Here is a 22,389-nt window from a genome sequence, read left to right on the forward strand (position 1 = left end):
TCCACTAGGCTAGGCCAGACTGATTCTCACTGCCAAATTCCTTGTCCAGTGGAAAGTCACTCAAGGCTACAGATTTCACTGGATCCTCCTGCCCACAGATGCCGACCTAGGTCATTGGGTGAGATAATAATGATAGCATTTGTTAAACGCTTACTATGTGCAGAACACTGTTCTAAGCGCTGGGGGGGATACGAGGGAGATAAGCTGCTTGGTACCAACTATGTTGCAGCATCACTGGGCAGTGACCAAAGTAAAGATGAGGAGCTCAGCTGCCAGGGGTTGAACGTGTTGGGGAGAAGACCGGGAGGAGGCAGCCAAGATGCCAGTCAGAAGGAAGTCAGTTCTTTCCCCTTGCCTTCTACAGATGCCCCAGTAAACCTTCTGTGCAGTGTAGATCTTGTGGGTCATCTTACTCCCTCACTCTACAGTCCCATTCATCAAGTAAACATTTCTGGAAGGGATCGGTACAACAAACCTCTTCTTGTATCTGAGATTCCTCCTGAACCATTTAGCAATTGGAATATTTTTGTTTCATTCTAGATTTTGCTATTTGCAGAAATGATTACAATTTGCTTAGCGGTGCAGCAGTCAGGTTGAACTGAAGTCCTGACTTGGAATGAAAATATTCTAACATAACAATCTATTAATAATAATTGATGATAGTAATTGTGCCTCTATTTGCTAAGCACTGTGGTAACTGCAAGGTAATCAGATCCCACAAAGGCTTCATAGTCTAAGTAGAAGAGAGAACAGGTGTTGAATCCCCATTTTTTAGATGAGTAAACTAAGGCCCAGATAAGGGAAGTGACTTGTCCAAGGTCACACAGCAGGTACATGACAGAGCTGGGATTAGAACCACATTCCTCTAAGGTAAAGAATCACTTACATGAACCAGACATTGAAAACAAATGATTATGTTTGTATATATGGTATCATTTCACATCATTTAAAACTTTCCTGCCCCCTCACTGATCTCACTGAAAACAAGGACAGCAGCATCACTAAGTTTGTTCTCATGGGAATTTCCCCAAACCTGGAGATCCAAACACTGTACTCTGTCCTGTTCTTGGCATGTTAGCTTATAGTCTTCCTGGGAAATCTTCTCATTTTCACACTATCAGACGTTGCCATATGATCGAATAGCCTATGTATTTATTTCTCAGTCTGTTGCCTGCCATGGATCTCTACTATACCTCCACCATTGTTCCCCAGATGATCTGAAACCTACTTGTTGGGATCAAAACAATTTCTTTTTCCAACTCTATGGCTCCTTTGCTGTGCATTTCTTCGGCGGGGTTGAGAACTTCATTCTAGTGGAAATGGCTTAAGACCGTTACATTGCGATCTGCAAACCCCTACACTACCTGGCAGGGTGAAGTTTCTATTTGGCCATCTTTATATGATGCCCAGATGTTAGGTGCTATAAGCCAAACCTCCTTTTTTGAGGTGTTTGTTAAGTGCTTACTATGAGTCAAGCAGTATTCTAAGGACTGGGGAGAGTACAGTGTAGCAGAGTTGGTACACACATTCCCTGACACATACACACAGTCTAAATAGGAGGGGCAACAGGCATTTCATCACCATTTGACAGTTGAGGAGACTGAGGCCTAGAGAAGTTAATAGATTTGCCCAAGGTCAAACAGCAGCCAGGTGACAGATCCAGAAATAGAACCCAGATCCTTCTGATTCCCAGCTCTGTTCTTTATCCACTAGGCCATGCTGCTTCTCTGTCTCACAAGGTTGTAACTTTGGCCTTCTCCTCAACTCATTTCTCTTACTCAACTCACATATTAAATCTGTCACCAAATCCTGTAGGTTCTTCCTTCTCAAATCATTAAATTCTGCCCTTTCCTCTCCATCCAAACTGCTAAAATCTTGATCCAAGCTCTTATCTTATCTCTCCTTGATTACTGCATCAGCTCCATGCTGACCTCCCTACCTCCTCACTCACTCCACTCTAGTCCATACTTCACTCAATTGCCTGGAACATTTTTTCTATAAAACCATTCTATCCATGTTTCACCCCTCCTCAGGAACCTCTAGTGGTTACCCATTCACCTCTGCATCAGACAGAACCTCCTTACCATTGGATTTTGAACACTTAACCACCTTGTCCCCTCCTATCATACCTCCCTGATTTCCTACTATGGCCCAGGATGCACACTTTGATCCTCTCACACCAAGCTATTTACTGTACTTTGATCTCGTCTATCTCACCAGTGACCCCTCACCCATATCCTGCCTCTGGCCTAGAATTTCCTCCTCCTATATATACTACAGACCACCACTTTCCCCACCTTCAAGTCTTTTTAAACTCACATCTCATGCTAGAGACCTTCCTTGACTAAACCCTCATTTTCCCGACTCCCTCTCATTTTCTACATCACCCTTGCACTTGGATTCACAACGTTTACTTACCCCACCCTCAGCCTTCCACCACTTGTGTACATATCGACAATTTTCTATGTACACTAATGTCTCTCCTCCCCCCTAGACTGCAAGCTACTTGTGGGAAGGGAATGAGTGTGACCAACAACTCTCTTATATTATACTCTTGGTTTAGTAAAGTGCTCTGCACAACATAATCACCCAATAAATATGATTGTTTGATTCTCACTGTGCCTTGCTCTCTCCTCTCCTGCATTCACCCCATTACTCACAACTTTCCTCCTGCCTTCCTCCAGGAACCTGGGTATATGGGGGAAGGATTCTTTTAAGGAAGATTTGGCTATCCATTCACTATGGGGAATGAGAGAGGAATAAAGGATAAACCCACAATTATTGGCGTTTGAAATGGGGATGGTATCTGCGCTGTCAGTTGTGATGGGAAGTTAGGTGGAGGAGAAGATGTGGGAAGGATAAAGGTTGGATATATATTGCCCTTGGTATTCTGCATCTTCTAGATGGTTTTACCAAAAGAAAATATAGTAATTCAATAAAATGGGACAGAAAAGAATCCAAGATTATCTTTGATATCTTTGATGAAATTAACTCCTCAACTCCATAAAAGCCTCCTGCCCAGAACTTGCCTGATTTTATTTGTGTAGCTCCCAATGACGGTTTCCAGTAAGGCCGATGGGTAAGGGAGAAAATCTCTCCTTGGAATATGTTGGCCTCAGAGCTCAGAGACAGAAGATTGAGATGGAATGGTGGCAGAGGTCAAACGGTTAACTAAAATGCAAATTAAGTGCATGAGACAAAGTTTCTGGATTGAAATAAAAACAGTTAGCTCCAAGCCTCAAAAGGCACTGGTATATAGTAAGTACTTAACAAATACATCAATAATCATTATTACTGTGATTTTCTTTGGTTCTGATACTTCTGACACTACTGGATAGAGAATGGGCCCGGGAGTGGATTCTAATACCATCTCCACCACTTGTCGGCTATGTGACCTTGGGCAAGTCACTTAACTTTTCTTTGCCTCAGTCACCTCATTTGCAAAATGGGAATTAATGCTGTGAGCCCCATGTGGCACAAGAACCGTGTCCAACCTGATTAGCTTCCATCTTCTCAATGCTTAGTACAGTGCCTGTCATATAGTAAGAGTTTAACAAATATCAATAGAGATTGTGCAAATTTCCAGATTTCCTCCTTGGAGTCTTCCCAGGAAGTCATTCCCTGGCCCTTTAAGTGCCTTTAAATACACAGAGTCTGTTCAGCAAAGATTGTCCCGGGACAGTTTCTGCTCTGGGCCTTAGTGGACTCAAGGATGGGGGCTATAGACTTAGCCTTATTGAGTGTTTTCTGTAATCAAACCCAACTGGATGAAAAAGAGGTCAGAGAGACTTTTCCCTAGTTTCGCTCATGAAACCCAGGAGCTACTTGATACTCGGGACCTCCGGTTTCTAAGAAGTTGTTTCTGTGTAAGTATTTCATTTTTTTAAGCAAGCAAAAGATCCAGCAGTGCTTTCTATGTAGCCCTGAAAACCTTTACTAGTTCCCAAAAAAGGAACTGGTAAACTGACCAGAGAACGACTGAGAAATCTTTCACTAAAAGGGTAGGGGTTTATGTTTGCCATACTTATTCTTTTTGTCTCCTAGTTCTAGGTATTGTCTATCTATAAAAAAGCATTTTGTTCATTCATTCAATCTTATTTATTAAACTCTTACTGTGTGCAGGGCACTGTACTAAGCTCTTGGGAAGGTACAATACAACAATAAACAGTGACATTCCTGTGAGCTCGTTGTTGGATAGGGACGGTCTCTATATGTTGCCGATTTGTACTTCCCAAGCACTTAGTACAGTGTTCTGTGCACAGTAAACGCACAATAAATATGATTGAATGAATGAATTCCCTGCCTAAAACGAGGTTTGCGTTTGAATGCAAGAGAGTATTTCCTTGTCAAGCACTGGTGAATTTTCCTGGATAAGAGATATGTTCTCTTGGGATAAAATTCTGTTCATTCTACCATTTATCCGTTGAGAAATTGTCATAAGGTCTTTGACACTCACATACATGTTCTGATTTTAGCATATTAGATGAAGCTCTGTAAACTGTATCTTTTGCTAGAGGAACTCATCTGGACAAAGTTCACATTTCAGGATTTGAATCACCCCCTTTCTATGTTATTATGGTGTCTTGTGTCCACCATCCTCAGACTTTGTCAGAAAAAAATCCTAAATATTTGACACAATATCAATCACTTCTTTTTTTGTCATGTCCAAAGTCAGTCAGCGACATACGAAAAGAGAATTGTAAAAAGAAAAATGATGCTTCTAGAATTGCTTACCTTCTCCCCCCACATCTTCTCTGAAGACATTCTGGTTCCATCAGGCAGGTTTTAAAGGAATCCCAAACACATCAACTCCTTTGAAGACTAACAGTGACAGAACATGATTATTTACATATCAATATGTAATTTTTTCCCAGTTCAAATGTGAAATAGCTTCAAATGAGCCAAAAACGTTTTATTTCAGCTGGCTATTTCTAATAGAATGAGGTATGGCAACCAAGACTTTAAAATTCATTTGAAAGGCATTGGCCATTAATTTCCTTGGTATTTTTCCCTATGGACAGGATTTGAATGGGGCTCAATTTACAGAATGTTATCACTCAAAGGACAGATGTGTTGAATAGAGAGGTTATGAAAATTTGGATTTGAACACTCCCAGTTTTGCCAATAACTGCAAAACTGCAACCTGTTGCAGTTTGGTTAAAAGGCTTAGGTGAGAAATCACATATAATAAAAACTATGCAACTTTGTACATACTATCTATGATATTTCTGTTTACAATCATTACAGACAAATGCTCCTATTTCACAGGATGGAAAATAACAGGAACAATGTCACAGAATTTGTTCTCTTAGGTCTGTCCAGTGATAGAAATTTGCAGATATTCTACTTTGGATTGCTCCTCTCTTGTTAAATTTCCATCCTCTTAGGAAATTTCCTCATCCTTATCACCATCAAATGGAGCCCCCTCTTCAAGCAACCCATGTAGTTCTTCCTCTTCCACTTGTCCCTCATGGACGTCTGCTATACTTCCACAGTAACTCCCCAACCGGTGAGAGATATGCTGTCTGAGAAGAAAACCATCTCTTTCGACCACTGTATGATGCAACCCTTCACCTTGTACTTATTTGGAGGGGTTGAGATCTTCATTTTCGTGGGGATGGCTATGATCATTATGTTGCCAACTGCAAACCCTTACACTATATGGTCATCATGAACATGCAGCAATGTGCCACAGTGGTTGCAGTGTGCTAGGGAGGAGCATTTCTCCATTCCATCATCCAGTGGCTTCTTGTCATTTTTTTGCCCTTCTATGATCCTAATAAGATTGACCACTATTTCTGTGATGTTTACCCTCTCTGGGAACTGGCTTTCTCAGATACATATGTGACTGGATTTTTAGTCCTCGCCAGTTTAGGAACAATTGTGCTGGCTACTTTTGCAGTTTTAGTCTTCTCTTATGTCACCATTTTAGCCAGTCTGAGGACCTGCTCTTCGGAAGGATGTCTCAAAGCCCACTCCAACTGTGTTTCCCACATCACGGTGGTGGCATTGCTTTTCTTGCCCTCCATCTTCATTTACCTCTGCCCAGCCCAGATATTCCACGAGGATAAGGTGTTTGCTATGTTTTTCACCATCATCACCCCCATGTTCAACACCCTCATCTACACTCTGAGGACTAGAGAGATGAAAACGGCCATGAGAAAGATGTGGTCTAGGAAGCCATGTTTGAAGGGAAAATCAGGCAGGTGAAATAGATGTCCACATGTTCTGTCTTTCCCTCCTACATTTGGCTTACTCCATCCACCCAACTCTTTTCTGTACAATCAACCCAGGTTTTCTCCTAAGCTGAGCGGAAACAAGAACTCTTACTGTTTATCGGATTGTAAACATCCCTTCCTCCACGTCAATGCCTATATTTAATACAGCCATCCATTATCCTTTGCCATTTCAAATAAAATATTTTCAAGAAAAGGAATATCTCCTTGCTTAATGGAATGGAGAGCTTATTACTGTCTTCAATTGATGTTGAAATTAATTGTAAGCATCTAGGGAGAGGGAGTTACATCTTTGATGTGTGCTGTGCAGCAGTGGCAAATGTGGGTTTTAATAGATATAGTTTCTAGTAAATACTTCTGTGTAAAGCAGGTTTCTCAGTGGGTTCTACTCATACAGTTGCCTCAGTCCCACCTTGCTAGTAGATGAGGCACAGAACGGGGGTTGAAAACTCTTTTCAGACGTGGGTGGGGGGAAGCATTTATGATTTTCAATGGGAAGTAGTGTGATTAGTGGTAGGAGCACAAGTCTAGTAGTCAGAGGTTTTGGATTCTAATACTATTTTTGCCACTTGTGTCCTGTGTGACCTTGTGCCAGTCAATTAACTTTTTTTATGTGCCTCAGTTACATCCTCTGTAAAATGGAAATTCAGACTCTGAGCCCTATGTGGAATCTAGACAGTGTCCAAAATGATTATCTTATTTTTACCCTAGTGCTTAGTTCAGTGTCTGGCACACAGTAAGCCCTTAAAAAACTGATCATTAAAAATCATCTTTACATCACTTAATGCATATTATTGGTCTATAATATGGTTAAGGAACTAATTCATTAGGCTGAGTTCTTTTAAACAAGTTGGGTCTTCCTGGAATTGTTCAGTGGGAAGGGATTTATTTGAGATCATATTTTTTTAGAAGGAAAGGGGGTAGTGTTCTTTGTGGTACGTTCTTCTGCAGTTGAAACTGTGATGGGAGGATTTATGACTCGAAAGAAAAAGAAACTGCTATTCAGACAGGAGATGTCTGCTGTTAACATAAAATGGAAAGCCTACTAGAATGGAAGATAAATACTTGGAAAAGTAGCTTTCAGAATGATGGAGACAATAATGTGCGTGTCCATGCAGTTTAAAAAATATGATGTAGATATAAGAGGAGCAGTAAGGAGCTATCCCCATGAGAATGTTCACATATCTTTGTTGCAGCTTTATGTTATAATGTGAGAGGCAATTTGTCCCTCTCTTAGCAGGTAGACAATCAATAGTGTACTATCTAAAAGATGATTTTTGCAAGTAAGATGCATAGTAGTAGGGTCAGAATTTTTATTCTTTTTGTCTTATTTCTAAAGGTATTTCAATCAATCAATCAATCGTATTTATTGAGCGTTTACTGTGTGCAGAGCACTGTACTAAGCGCTTGGGAAGTACAAGTTGGCAACATATAGAGGCAGTCCTTACCCAACAGTGGGCTCACAGTCTAGAAGGGGGAGACAGAGAACAAAACCAAACATATTAACAAAATAAAATAATTAGAATAGATATGTACAAATAAAATAAATAAATAGAGTAATAAATATGTACAAACATATATACATATATACAGGTGCTGTGGGGAAGGGAAGGAGGTAATACGCCGGGATGTGGGGGGCAAGGGGGAGAGGAAGGAGGGGGCTCAGTCTGGGAAGGCATCCTGGAGGAGGTGAGCTCTCAGTAGGGCCTTGAAAGGAGGAAGAGAGCTAGCTTGGTGGATGTGTGGAGGGAGGGCATTCCAGGCCAGGGGGATGACGTGGGCCGGGGGTCGATGGCGGGACAGGCGAGAACGAGGCACAGTGAGGAGTTTAGCGGCAAAGGAGCAGAGGGTGCGGGCTGGGCTGTAGAAGGAGAGAAGGGAGGTGAGGTAGGAGGGGGCGAGGTGATGGAGAGCCTTGAAGCCCAGGGTGAGGAGTTTCTGCCTGATGTGCAGATTGATTGGTAGCCATTGGAGATTTTTGAGGAGGGGAGTAACACGCCCAGAGCGTTTCTGGACAAAGACAATCCGGGCAGCAGCATGAAGTATGGATTGAAGTGGGGAGAGACACGAGGAGGGGAGATCAGAAAGAAGGCTGATGCAGTAGTCCAAACGGGATAGGATGAGAGCTTGAACGAGCAGGGTAGCGGTTTGGATGGAGAGGAAAGGGCAGATCTTGGCAATGTTGCGGAGTTGAGACCGGCAGGTTTTGGTGACGGCTTGGATGTGAGGGGTGAATGAGAGAGAGGAGTCGAGGATGACACCAGGTTTGCGGGCTTGTGAGACGGGAAGGGTGGTAGTGCCGTCAACAGTGATGGGAAAGTCAGGGAGAGGGCAGGGTTTGGGAGGGAAGACAAGGAATTCAGTCTTGGACATGTTGAGTGTTAGATGGCAGGCAGACATCCAGATGGAGATGTCCTGAAGGCAGGAGTAGATGCGAGCCTGGAGGGAGGGGGAGAGAGCAGGGGCAGAGATGTAGATTTGGGTATCATCAGCGTAGAGATGATAGTTGAAGCCGTGGGGGTGAATGAGGTCACCAAGCTGAGTGAGTGTAGATCGAGAACAGAAGGGGACCAAGAATTGAACCTTGGGGAACCCCACATTTAAGTATGTAGTTAAGTGCTTACTATCTGTCAGGCACAGTACTTAAGTACTGGGGTAGATAAAAGCTAATCAAGTTGGACAGAGTCCGTGTCCCATTTTACAGGTGATGTAACTGAGGCATAGAGAAGTTCAGTGACTTGCTTAAGGTCAAACACATTCATTAATTCAATGGTATTTATTGAACACTTACTGTATGCAGAACACTGTACTAAGCGTTTGGAAAGTACAATTTGGCAAAAGATAGAGACGGTCCCTACTCAGGATGAGAATCCAGTTCCTTCTGATTCCCTGGCCCTTGTTATATCCTCTAGGCCAGGCCACAAGAGTTAGAACTATGACTCAGACCGGGGCTCTGGTTGGATTTTGGCCTAGATTTCTAGCTGGATTTAGATCCCAAGAGAGAATAGAATGTCAATCCCGGCTTCTCTTAAGTAGCATGGGGTGGCTTGTAGCCATACAGTAAGCACATAACAACTACGATATTAATAATAAAAATAAAGATCACTTACTTTCCATGTGACGTTTGGCACATCCCTTAACTTCCCTGTGTTTCCATTTCCTCATCTGTAAACTGGGGATTCAATACCTGCTCTCCTTCCTACTTTAACTGCGAATCCTGTAAGGAACAGGGACTGTGTCTGAGCTGATTATTTTCCATCTACCCCGGTGCTAAGTACAATGTTTTGCACATAGTGAGCACTTAACAAATATCACATTTCCAACTATTACTTCTCTTAGACCTCCAGTAACTATAGAGAACCTTTACAAAAGGGACAGGAATATAGGAGGGTATGAGAGAAGTCTTTGTTTCCCTCTGAGACACAGAGCACTGGAGCGTGGCTTAGTGGATAGAACATGGGCCTGGGAGTCAGAAGGATCTTAAGGTCTGATCCCAGCACCACACCTGTCTGCTGTGTGACTCTGGGAAAGTCACTTCACTTCTCCGTGCCTCAGTGACCTCATCTGTCAAATGGGAATAAGAGTTTGAGTCCTACGTGGGACAGGGACTGGGTCCAACAGGATTAAATTGTATCTACCCCAGCTCCTAGAACAGTGTTTGGCACATAGTCATCTTTTAACAAGTACCATAATGATTATCAGTATTCCCTTGGGAAAACAGTGTTGGGTGATAGTAGCACAATACCTGAGCTCGGGAGGGGACGATTTTAATCAAGCAAGCAATCAATCAATCAATTGTTGTTATTGAGCACTTATCATGTGTAGAGCATAAATTCATTTCATTCAATTGTATTTATTGAGAGCTTACTGTGCGCAAAGCACTGTACTAAGCAATTGGAAAGTACACTACAGCAATAGAGTCAATTCCTGCCTAAAATGTTCTTGAGTCGCATTCATTGAGCATTTACTGTGTGCAAACCACTGTACTAAGAGATTGGAGCACTTTACAAGGCGCTTGGGAAAGTGCAATAGAACAGAATTGATAGACTTAACCCCTGCCCACAGTGAGCTAACAGTTTACAGGGGGAGATAGACATCAAAATCAATTATAGCTAAGGAAACATTAGAGCATAAGGAGGTGTACTATAAATGATGGGGGCTGAGGCAAAAACCAAAGGTACACAGCCAAGTGCAGAGTCATTGCAGAGCAAAGGGTGGAGCAGGTAATTGAAGAGAGAGCGTATTCAGGGAGGGCCTCCTGGAGGAGACCTTCTCCATGCACGGCTGGTCTGTGTGTTTATGACCTGCTCTTTGCTCCACATGCTGAGGTGAGCTGTGCTCAGGAGGGTGACACAAACTCCATGAGTAAATTTCCAGTTGATTCTTTGATTCTGAAAAAATTTAAAGACCACCTGCAAATACTTCTTCCATGATTAAGAAATACGTAAACCTGAGTTTCAATGCATGTGTATGATGTATAATTTATTATTTCCAAAGGGCATTTTTAAACAGCTTCTGTTTAAACAAGACACCTTAGCTATATGATTTGTGAGTTTCTTCAATGTTTTCATAACTGTATAATTCTGTAGCCAACTAGCAAAAGGTGAATGAACATTTATCCTTTATGTTGACCATCAGGGTTATCATAAGCTTTCTGTAACTGGCTCATAAAACAATCAATCCATAGGATTTCCTGAGTATCAACTGCATGCAGAGCATAAAGCTAGCTTTTGAAGGAGTATAATAAAGATAAAAGACATGATCCCTGGGCTCAAGGAACGTACAATCTATTAGCTGTGAGAGGTACAGAATAATTTTCAATTGGATGAAAGAAAAGTGGAAAGATGGTTATTAAATGAGTCTTTAAATTATTTAGTAGTGCCTAATGTGTATGGCTGGCTGTGAATGCAAATGAACTGACTGGGTAGTTGAGAGGGTATAATTTGGGAGAAGAAAATAATCAACAAATGGTTAAATTATAATAAAAAATATGGCCAAAGTTACAGAATTTATAGCAGTGCCCACGAAGCTGTATCAAACTTGTTTTCAACGTGATGAGGAAAAGTTCCTGGGTTTGTTCCACCCCCACCTCTGATAAAGAAGATTTTCAGGGACTTTGGGAGCGGGAAGAGTCCCTGGACCTTTAAAACGTTTAGCTTTAACACCTGGGGCTTTTAAGCAAAGTTTATTCCAAAGTTATCTCTGCATCAAGCATTTGCTGGACCGAGGGGGAAAACTTTGTAGTTGTCGGTTTTTTTCCCCTCTGAGCTCAGACATAGGTGGGTGAGGTTGCATGTCTCAGACAGCGCCAAGGATACAAATTTTACTCTCAGGAAACCAGAGATGACTCGAGATTCAGAAACTCCAGTTTTTTTGGAAACTGCCTCCATCCAATGTGAAGGTTGGATTTCCACTGAGACTTGAGTTCTGTCCTGATGCAGCTCTGAGAAGCGTTTGGTTCCCGTGACTGGACATAAAGATCCAAGCTCACAGAAATGCATCACCGTGGGAAGACTAACAAAGGGCTAAGGTTTTTTTTCTTTTTTATAACAGCAGAGTTTTCTCTTAATTTCCCAGTTCTCATTCTAAGATTCCCTCATTCCTTCTCATCCTATGAAAACTATCGCCCCTTCCCTCCTCCCCTCCTTAACGTCCATCTTCAGCTGCTCAATCTCCACTGTTTCCCTCCTCTCTGCCTTCAAACATGCCCTCATCTCCCCGATCCTAAAAAAAACCCCTCACTTGACCCCAACTCCCCTTCTAGTTATCGCCCTATCTCCCTCCTACCTTTCCTTTCCAAACTCATAAAACGAGTCGTCTACACTCGCTGCCTAGAATTCCTCAAATCCAACTCTCTCCTGGACCCCCTCCAATCTGCCTTCCGTCCCCTACACTCCAACGAAATTGCCCTCTCAAAGGTTACCGATAACCTCCTTCTTGCCAAATTCAATGGCTGCTACTCTATCCCAACCATCCTCGACCTCTCAGCTTCCTTCGACACTGTGGACCACCCCCTTCTCCTCAACAGGCTATCCAACCTTGGCTACACAGACTCCATCCTGTCCTGGTTCTCCTCTTATCCTTCTGGCCGTTCATTCTCAGTGTCCTTAGCGGGCTCCTCTTCCCGCTCCTATCCCCATACTGTAGGGGTTCCTCGAGGGTCAGTTCTTGGTCCCCTTCTGTTCTCTACTTATACTCACTCCCTTGGTGGACTCATTCGGTTCCACGGCTTCAACTATCATCTCTATGCTGATGACACCCAAATCTACATCTCCACCACCCCTGCCCTCTCTCCCTCCCTCCATGTTCGTATCTCCTCCTGCCCTCAGATCACCTCCATCTGGATGTCTTCCCGCCATCTAAAACTCAACATGTCCAAGACTGAGCTCCTTATCTTCCCTCCCAAACCCTGTCCTCTCTCTGACTTTTCTGTCACTGTACACAGCACTGCCATCCTTTCCATCTCACAAGCCCGCAACCTTGGTGTCATTCTCGACTCCGCTCTCTCGTTCACCCCACACATCCAATCCGTCAACAAAACCTGCCGGTTTCACCTCCACAACATCGCCAAGATCCACCCTATCCTGTCCATACAAACCGCTACCTTGCTGGTTCAATCTCTCATCCTATCCCGACTGGATCACTGCATCAGCCTCCTCTCTGATCTCCCATCCTCCTGTCTCTCCCCACTTCAGTCTATACTTCACTCTGCTACGTGGATTATCTTTGTACAGAAAGGCTTAGGGCATATCATTTCCCTCCTCAATATTCCCCAGTGGATGCCTGTCAACCTACGAATCAAGCAAAAGCTCCTTACTCTCGGCTTCAAGGATCTTGATCACCTCGCCCCCTCCTACCTCACCTGCCTTCTCTCCTTTAACAGCCCAGCCCACACTCTCCACTCCTCTGCCGCTAACCTCTTCACTGTGCCTCGTTCTTGCCCATCCCTCCATAGACCCCTGGCACACGTCCTTCCCCTTGCCTGGAATGCCCTTCCTCCACACATCCCCCAAACTAGCTCTCTTCCTCCCTTCAAAGCCCTACTGAGAACTCACCTTCCCAGGAGGCCTTCCCAGACTGAGCCCCCTTTTTCCTCTCCTCCTCCCTTCTCCATTGCCCCCCACTCTGCCCTATGGCACTTGTATATACTTGTACATATTTGTTACGCCATTTATTTTCCTTATATATATTTACTACTCTATGTATTTTACTAATGATGTACATATAGCTATAATTGTATTTATTCTGATGGTTTTGACACCTGTCTGCATGTTTTGTTTTGTTGTCTGTCTTCCCCTTCTTGACTATGAGCCCGTTGTTGGGTAGGAACCATCTCTATGTGTTGCCCACTTGTACTTCCCAAGCGCTTTAATAGAGTCCTCTGCACACAGTAAGCATTCAATTAATATGATTGATTGAATGAATGAATGAATAAATGTGTGCATCACCTCTGTTATATTGTACTCTCCAATGCACTTAGTACAGTGCTCTGCACATAGTAAGTGCTCAATAAATAGGATTGATTGCTTGCTTTATAATATGTATGGTATTTGTTAAGCATTTGCTCTGTGTTATACACAGGAATAAATTCAGGATGATTATTGCTGTTATTATTTTTATTATTCTATTTGTTAAGTCCTATGTGTTAAGTATTGTACTAAGTATTAGGATGGATAAAAGATAATCCATACAAGGCTTGCAGTGTGATCCAGTCAATAAAGCATGGGCCTGTCCCGAGGTGACCCTGGGGTACCGGCCATCTCAAGGTCAAATACTATCTCGTGACCAACAGAGCCAACAGGCAGAACGCGGAAGTGAGGGTGGAATACTGCCCCCACAACCAAAACTGCTAGATTAACAGCCCAAGCCAGGAATACAGAAGGTGTCCCTCGCCCCCGTGCCAATCAAATTAGGTATGGAGGAGGGGGGAGGGCAGAGATTGGATAGACTGAGGCCGGAAGCTGGAATGGCCTAGGGGCACAGGCAATAGATACCTGTCGCCTCCGACCTTCGGGGTCAGAACACCAGGACACGCAGCAGCAGGAGGAGCAGTCGATGCAGCAACAGCAGCCCACGTGTCTCTCTCTGCCCAGAAAGCCAGACGCCCACTCTGCAACCAGAACCAACACACTGAGGCAAGAGCCGCGGGAGGTGTGAGTGTCTCGTGGGTGGGACCCTGGTACCCTGCTGCTGATGGGAATCATGAGTGGATTCCTCCCATGTAGGGAGAGCACATGGTGAGAGCTAGCCATGAAATGAATTCTTCCCAAGTGGGAAGTGCACATGAGTGAGAGCTAGCCACATCACCCACGTGCGATTAACGTATGATTGTGTTCCTCCCATGTACGGAAGCTCTAATATTGCTAATTGATTATATTCCTCCCGAAAGGGAAGTTCAATCCATTGCACCTAAACAATTACATAAGTTCAAATCGCCTCGCGGAATAAATTTTATATAAAATTCAGTCTTTCCATCCCCGGCCTCTCTCTCTCTCTTTCTTGCCTCACCAATCACTGAACGAACCCGTCCCTGGACGACAGGTGACAGGGCCTTGGAGTCAGAAGGACCAGGGTTCTACTCCTGGCTCCACCACTTGTCTGCTGCTTGACCTTGGGCAAATCACTTAACATAATAATAGTAATAACAATGGCTTTTTAAAGTACTTATTATGTGTCAAGCACTGTTCTTAAACCTGGAGTAGATAGAAACTAATCAGATTGTACCATGTGTGGCTCACATTCCTAAGTCCCATTTTACAGAAGAGGTAACTGAGGCACAGAGACGTTAAATGACTTGTCCAAAGTTGCACTGCTGACAAGTGGCAGAGCCGGGATGAGAACCCACTACCTCTGACTTCCAACCCCAGCCTCTTTCCACTAAGCCAGGATGCTTATACATGTCAACATGTGGGACACAGATCCTGTCCAACCTGATTAGCACTGTTCAAGTGCTTAGACCAATGCCTGGCACATAGTAAGCACTTTACAAATAACATTAAAAAATGGGGGCACGGGGTCTAGGTAGGAGGGAGGTAGAATTTAATCCTCATTACACAGTTGGGGAAAATGTGGCACAGAGTCGTTCGATGAGTTGGTCAAGATCACACAGCAGGCAGGTGGGAGAGCTGGAATTAGAACCCAAATCTTGTGTCTCCTAGGCCTGTGCTTTTGCACTGCAAAATGGGGATACAATTTTCCATCTCCCTTCTTAGATGGTGAGCCCTATATGGAAAAAGGACAGTTTCCTACCTTATTAGCATGCATTCTGGTACTTAAGACAATGCCTGGCATATGGTGAGCTCTTAATGAATAAAAATATGTTTTTATCATCTCGGTAGATATGAAAGGGATGTATATCCAGAAAAGATATAAAGTTTATCTTGCAGTGTTCTCACATACATTGACACAGTATTTTAAGCGATAATTATAAATACAATGAAATTGTCACTGAAATTTTCTAAATTTTAATTACGATGTTTCATTTTGCAATAATTTCAGGGAAATATTCCTCATTCCCAGGATGGAAAATAGGAAAAACGTCATTGAATTTGTTCTTTTAGGTCTGTCTAGTAATAGAAATTTGCAGATATTCTTCGTTGGGGCTGTTCCTCTCCTGTTACATTGCAATGCTCATAGGGAATCTCATCATCCTCATTACCATCAGAGGCAGTTCCCTCATCAAACAGCTCATGCACTTCTTCCTTTGCCACTTCTCTCTCACGGACCTCTGCTACACTTCCAAAGTGACTCCCAAACTGGTCAGAGATTCGGTGTTCGAGAAGAAAATCATTCCTTTCGACCACTGCATGATGCAGCACTTCACCTTGCACTTATTTAGTGGGTTGGAGATCTTCATTTTCATGGGGATGGCCTACGATTGCTATGTTGCCATCTGCAAACCCTTACACTATATGGTCATCATGACCACGCAGCGATGTGTCACAGTGGTTGAAGTGTGCTAGGGAGAAGAATTTCTCCATTCCTCGGTCCAGTGGCTCCTTGTCTTTTTTTTCCCTTCTGTGGCCCTAATAAGATTGATCACTATTTGTGCGATGCTTACACTCTCCTGGAACTGGCTTGCTCAGATACCTACGTGACTGGATTTTTAGTCCTCGTCAATACAGGGACAGTTGTGTCGGTTTCTTTTGCAATCTTGGTCTTCTCTTACATCACCATTTTAGCCAGTCTAAGGACCCACTCTTTCGAAGGACGTCACAAAGCCCTCTCCACCTGCGCTTCCCATATAACCGTGGTGGCATTGTTTTTCTTGCCCTGCAACTTAATTTACCTCCGCCCAGCCCAGACCTTCCCAGAGGATAAGGTGTTTACTCTGTTTTACACCATCATGGCCCCCATGTTCAACCCCCTCATCTACACGTTGAGGAACAGAGAGTTGAAAACGGCCATGAAAAAGATGTGGTGTTGGAAGCCGCGTTTGGAGGGAAAATCAGGCAGGTGAAATAGATGTCCACATGTCCTGTCTTCCCCTCCTGCATTTGGCTTACACTATCTACCCACCTCTTCTCTGTACAATCAACCCAGGCTTTCTCCTAGGCTCAGGGGAAAGGAGAATTCTTACTGTTTATCAGACTGTAAACATCCCTCAATGCCTATATATAATACATCCATCCATTATCCTATGCCATTTCAAATAAAATATTTTCAAGAAGCAGAATAACCCCTGCTTAATGAGATGGATTGCTAATTATGGCCTTCATTTGATGTTAAAATTAATTGTAAGCTTCTAGGGAGAGGGAGTTACATCTTTGACGTACACTGTGCAGTGATGGCAGATGTGGGTTTTAGCAGATATAGTTTCTACTAAATGCTTCTGCGCAAAGCAGGGTTGTCAGTGGGTTCTACTCATATAATTGCCTCAGTCCTTCCTTGCTGGTAGATGAGGCACAGAAGGGGATTTGAAAACTATTTTCAGACATGGGAAGGCAGCATATATAATTTCAAATGGGAGGTATTGAAAAGACCACAAGACTAGTAGTCAAAGGATTTGGAGTCTAATCTTGTTTCTGCCACCTGCCCGCTGTGTGACCCTGGGCAAGTCAGTTAACTTCTTTCTGTGTGCCCCAGTTACCTCATCTGTAAAATGGAAATTGAGACGCTGTGCCCATGTGGAATCTAGACTATGTCTAAAATGATTATCTTATATCTACCCCAGCAGTTAGTACTGTGCTTGGCACACAGTAAGCACTTAAAAAAGATGACTAGAAAATCATCTTTATAATCCTTAGTGCATTTTATTGGTGCATAATATTGCTAAGGGACTACTTCATCAGGCTGAGATATTTCAAACAAGTTGGGGAGTCCTGGAATTGATCAATGGAAGGGATTTATTTGAGATCACATTTTTCATTGACGGAAAGGGGGAAAGTTCTTAGTGGTACCTTCTTCTGCAGTTGAAGCCATGATGTGAGGATTTAGGACTCGAGAGAAAAAGAAATTCAGAATAGGGAGATGGCTGCCTTTAAATAAGATAAAATGGAAAACCTACTAGAATGGAAGATATATACTGGGAAAGTAGCTTTCAGAATGATAGAGACAATAATGTGCATATCCATGGATTTTGAAAAATATGATCTGGAAGTAAGAGGTGAGGTAAGGAGCTATCCCCATGAGAATGTTCAGATATCTTCGTTGCAGCTTATTTTATAATGTGGAAGGCAATATGCTCCTCACTTGGCAGGTAGACAATCATTAGTTTACTGTCTAAAAGATGAATTTTGCAAGCATAATGCATGGTTGTAGGGTCAGAGTTTTTCTTCTTCTTTTCTTTTTTCTAATGGTATTTGTTAAGTACTTACTGTCAGGCACTGTACTTAAGCACTTAAGCATACAAGCTAATCAAGTTGGACAGAGTCCGTGTCCCATTTTACAGGTGATGTAACTGAGGCATAGAGAAGTTGAGTCACTTGCTCAAGGTCAAAGACATTCATTCATTTAATTGCATTTATTGAGCACTTACTGTGTGCAGATCACTGTACTAAGCATTTGAAAAGTACAATTTGGCAAAAGTTAGAGACAGTCTCTACCCAGGATAAGAATCCAGTTCCTTCTGATTTCCAGGCCCTTGTCATATCCTCTAGGCAAGGCAGCAAGAGCTAGAAATATTACTAAAACTAGGACTCTGGTTGGAATTTAGCCTAGATTTCAAGTTGGATTTAGATCCCAAGAGAGAATTGGAATAGAATGTCACCCTAGCTTCCCTTGAGGAGCAAGGGGAGGCTTGTATCCATCCAGTGAGCACATAAATATGATAATAATAATAAAAATAAATATCACTTGCTTGCCGTGTGACCTTGGGTATGTCCCTTATCGTCGCTGTGTTTCAGTTTCCTCTTCTGTAAAATGGGGATTTAATACCTGTTTTCCTTCCTACTTTGACTGTGAGTCCTATAAGGAAAAGGTACTGTGTCTGAGCTGATTATTTTCTGTATACCCTGTTGCTAAATACAATGTTTGACAAATAGTGAACACTTAAGAAATATCACATTTCCAACTACTACTTCTTTTAGACCTCCAGTAACTATAGAGAACCTTTACAAAAGGGACAGGAATATAAGAGGGTATAAGAGAAGTCTTTGTTTCCCTCTGCGACCTGGAGTACTGGAGCATGGCTTAATGGATAGAACATGGCCTGGGAGTAAAAAGGATCTGGGTTGTAATCCCAGCACCATACTTGCCTGCTGTGTGACCCTGGGCAATCACTTCACTTCTCTGTGCCTCAGTGACCTCATATGTCAAATGGGGATAAGACTGTGAGTCCCATATGGAACAGGGACTGTGTCCAACCAGGTTAAATTGTACCTACCCCAGCTCTTAGAACAGTGCTTGGCACATAGTCAGCATTTAACAAGTATCATAATGATTATTAGTATTCCCTTGGGAAAATAGTGCTAGGTGATAGTACCACAATATTTGAGCTCAGGAAGGGATTATGTTAATCAGTCAAACAATAGTGGTTTTTGAGCACTTACCATGTGTGGAGCATTCATTCATTTCACTCAATTATATTTATTCAGCGCTTAGTGTGTGCAGTGTACTGTACTAACCACTTGGAAAGTACACTACAGAAATAGAGTCAATCCCTGACCACAAGGGCCTTCATTCAGTCGTATTTATTGAGCATTTACTGTGTGCAAACCACTGTACTAAGCAGGTAGAGCACTTTACTAAGCACTTGCCCACCCTGCCCTGTCAATGAGGCTGATAGTTTACAGGGGGGAGATAGACGTTAAAATCAGTTACAGATGGGGAAACATTAGAGCATAAGGACATGTACTATAAATGATGGGTTTTGGGGCAAAAACTAAAGTTCTTAAGAGGTACACAGTGAAGTGCAGAGTCATTGCAGAGCAGAGGGTGGGGAAGATAAATGAAGAGAGAGCTTATTCAGGGAAGGTCTCTGGGAGGAGACCTTCTCCACTCATGCTTGGTCTGTGTGTTTATGACCTGCTCTTTGCTTCACATGCTGAGGTGGGCTGTGCTCAGGAGGGAGACATAAACTCCATGAGTACATTGATTCTTTGATTCTGAAAAAAATTAAAGACAATCTTCAACGACTTCTTCCATGATTTAGAAATAGGTAAACCTGAGTTCCAATGCATGTGGATGATGTATAATTTATTGTTTCCTAAGGGCATTTTTACCAGCTTCTTTTCAAACAAGACATCTTAGCTAAATGATTTGAGAGTTTCTTCAATGTTTTCATAACTTCGTAATTCTGTAGCCAACTAGTAGAATGAAATAGTTTGAAATTTAAAGGTGAATGAACATTTATCCTTTCTGTTGACCATTAGGGTTATTGTACAGTTCTGAAACTAACTCCTAAAACAATCAATGTATAGTATTTCCTGAGTATCGACTGCTTGCAGAGAACAAACCCCAGCCTTTGAAGGAGTATAACAAGATAAAAGACATGATCCCTGGGCTCAAGAGGTACAGAATAATTTCCAATTAGATGAAAAAGAAAATGGAAAGATGGTTAAATGAATCTTTAAATTCTTTAAATTTAACCCCCTCTTACTGTGGGGGTTCCCCAAGGTTCAGTACTTGGTCCCCTTCTGTTCTCGATCTACACGCACTCCCTTGGTGACCTCATTCGCTCTCACGGCTTCCATTATCATCTCTAAGCTGATGACACCCAGATCTACATCTCTGCCCCTGCTCTCTCCCCCTCCCTCCAGGCTCGCATCTCCTCCAGCCTTCAGGACATCTCCATCTGGATGTCTGCTCACCACCTAAAGCTCAACATGTCGAAGACTGAACTCCTTGTCTTCCCTCCCAAACCTTGTCCTCTCCCTGACTTTCCCATCTCTGTTGACGGCACTACCATCCTTCCCGTCTCACAAGCCCGCAACCTTGGTGTCATCCTCGACTCCGCTCTCTCATTCACCCCTCACATCCAAGCCGTCACCAAAACCTGCCGGTCTCAGCTCCGCAACATTGGTTTCTTCTCCATCCAAACTGCTACCCTGCTTATTCGAGCTCTCATCCTATCCCGTCTGGACTACTGCACCAGCCTTCTCTCTGATCTCCCATCCTCGTGTCTCTCTCCACTTCAATCCATACTTCATGCTGCTGCCCGGATTATCTTTGTCCAGAAACGCTCTGGGCATATTACTCCCCTCCTCAATAATCTCCAGTGGCTACCAATCAATCTGCGCATCAGGCAGAAACTCCTCACCCTGGGCTTCAAGGCTGTCCATCACCTCGCCCCCTCCTACCTCACCTCCCTTCTCTCCTTCTACTGCCCAGCCCGCACCCTCTGCTCCTCCACCGCTAATCTCCTCACCGTACCTCGTTCTCGCCTGTCCCGCAATCGACCCCCGGACCACGTCATCCCCCGGGCCTGGAATACCCTCCCTCTACCCATCCGCCAAGCTAGCTCTCTTCCTCCCTTCAAGGCCCTGCTGAGAGCTCACCTCCTCCGGGAGGCCTTCCCAGACTGAGCCCCTTCCTTCCTCTCCCCCTCGTCCCCCTCTCCGTCCCCCCCATCTTACCTCCTTCCCTTCCCCATAGCACCTGTATATATGTATATATGTTTGTACATATTTATTACTCTATTTATTTATTCATTTATTTTACTTGTACATATCTATTCTATTTATTTTATTTTGTTAGTATGTTTGGTTTTTTTTTTTCTCTGTCTCCCCCTTTTAGACTGTGAGCCCACTGTTGGGTAGGGACTGTCTCTATATGTTGCCAATTTGTACTTCCCAAGCGCTTAGTACAGTGCTCTGCACATAGTAAGCGCTCAATAAATATGATTGATTGATTGATTGATTTAATAGTGCTTACGTTGTATGGCTGGCTGTGAGTGCAAATGAACCGACTGAGTAGTTAAGATGGTATAATCTGGGGAGAAGAAAATAATCAACAAATGATTAAATCATAATCAGAAATATGGGCAAAGTTACAGAATTGATAGCAGTACCTACAAAGTTGTACTCAAACTTGTTTTCAACATGATGAAGAAAAGTTCCTGGATTTGTTCCACCCGCACCTCTGATAAGGAAGATCTTCAGGGACTTTGGGATCTGGCAGAGTCCCTGGACCTTTAAAATGTTTAGCTTTAAGGGGTGGGTCTTCAAGGCAAATTTTTCCAAAGTTAGCTCTGCACCAAACATTTGCTGGCTTGAGGGGGAAAACTTTGTATTTGCCTCTTTTTTCCCCCTCTGAGCTCAGAAATAGGTGGGTGAGGTTATACGTCTCAGACAGCCCCCAAGAAATAATTTTGACTCTCGGGAAACCAGAGATGACTTGAGATTCAGAAACACCAGTGTTTTGGAAACTGACTCCACCCAATTTAAAGATTGGATTTCCACTGAGACTTGAGTTCTGTCCTGATGCAGCTCTGAAAAGGCTTTTGTTTCCAGTCACTGGACATAAAGATACAAGCACACAGAAATGCATCACTGTGGGAAGACTAACAAAAGAGTAAGGTTTTTTTTTTCTTTTTTATAACAACAAGGTTTTCTCTTAATTTCCCGGTTCTCATTATTTGATTCATAGACTTTTCTGTGCAGGTCCCTTGTCGTTTTAATATAAAAAAAGAAGCCAGATTGCAAGACCATAAATTCGAGTTGGCTGACTCTCCTTGGAAATTTGAGCATGGATTGTGAATTTTTGTCTTCACCAA

Source organism: Tachyglossus aculeatus, unplaced genomic scaffold (assembly GCF_015852505.1).
Source record: "Tachyglossus aculeatus isolate mTacAcu1 unplaced genomic scaffold, mTacAcu1.pri scaffold_108_arrow_ctg1, whole genome shotgun sequence".
In the NCBI taxonomy this organism is placed as follows: domain Eukaryota; kingdom Metazoa; phylum Chordata; class Mammalia; order Monotremata; family Tachyglossidae; genus Tachyglossus; species Tachyglossus aculeatus.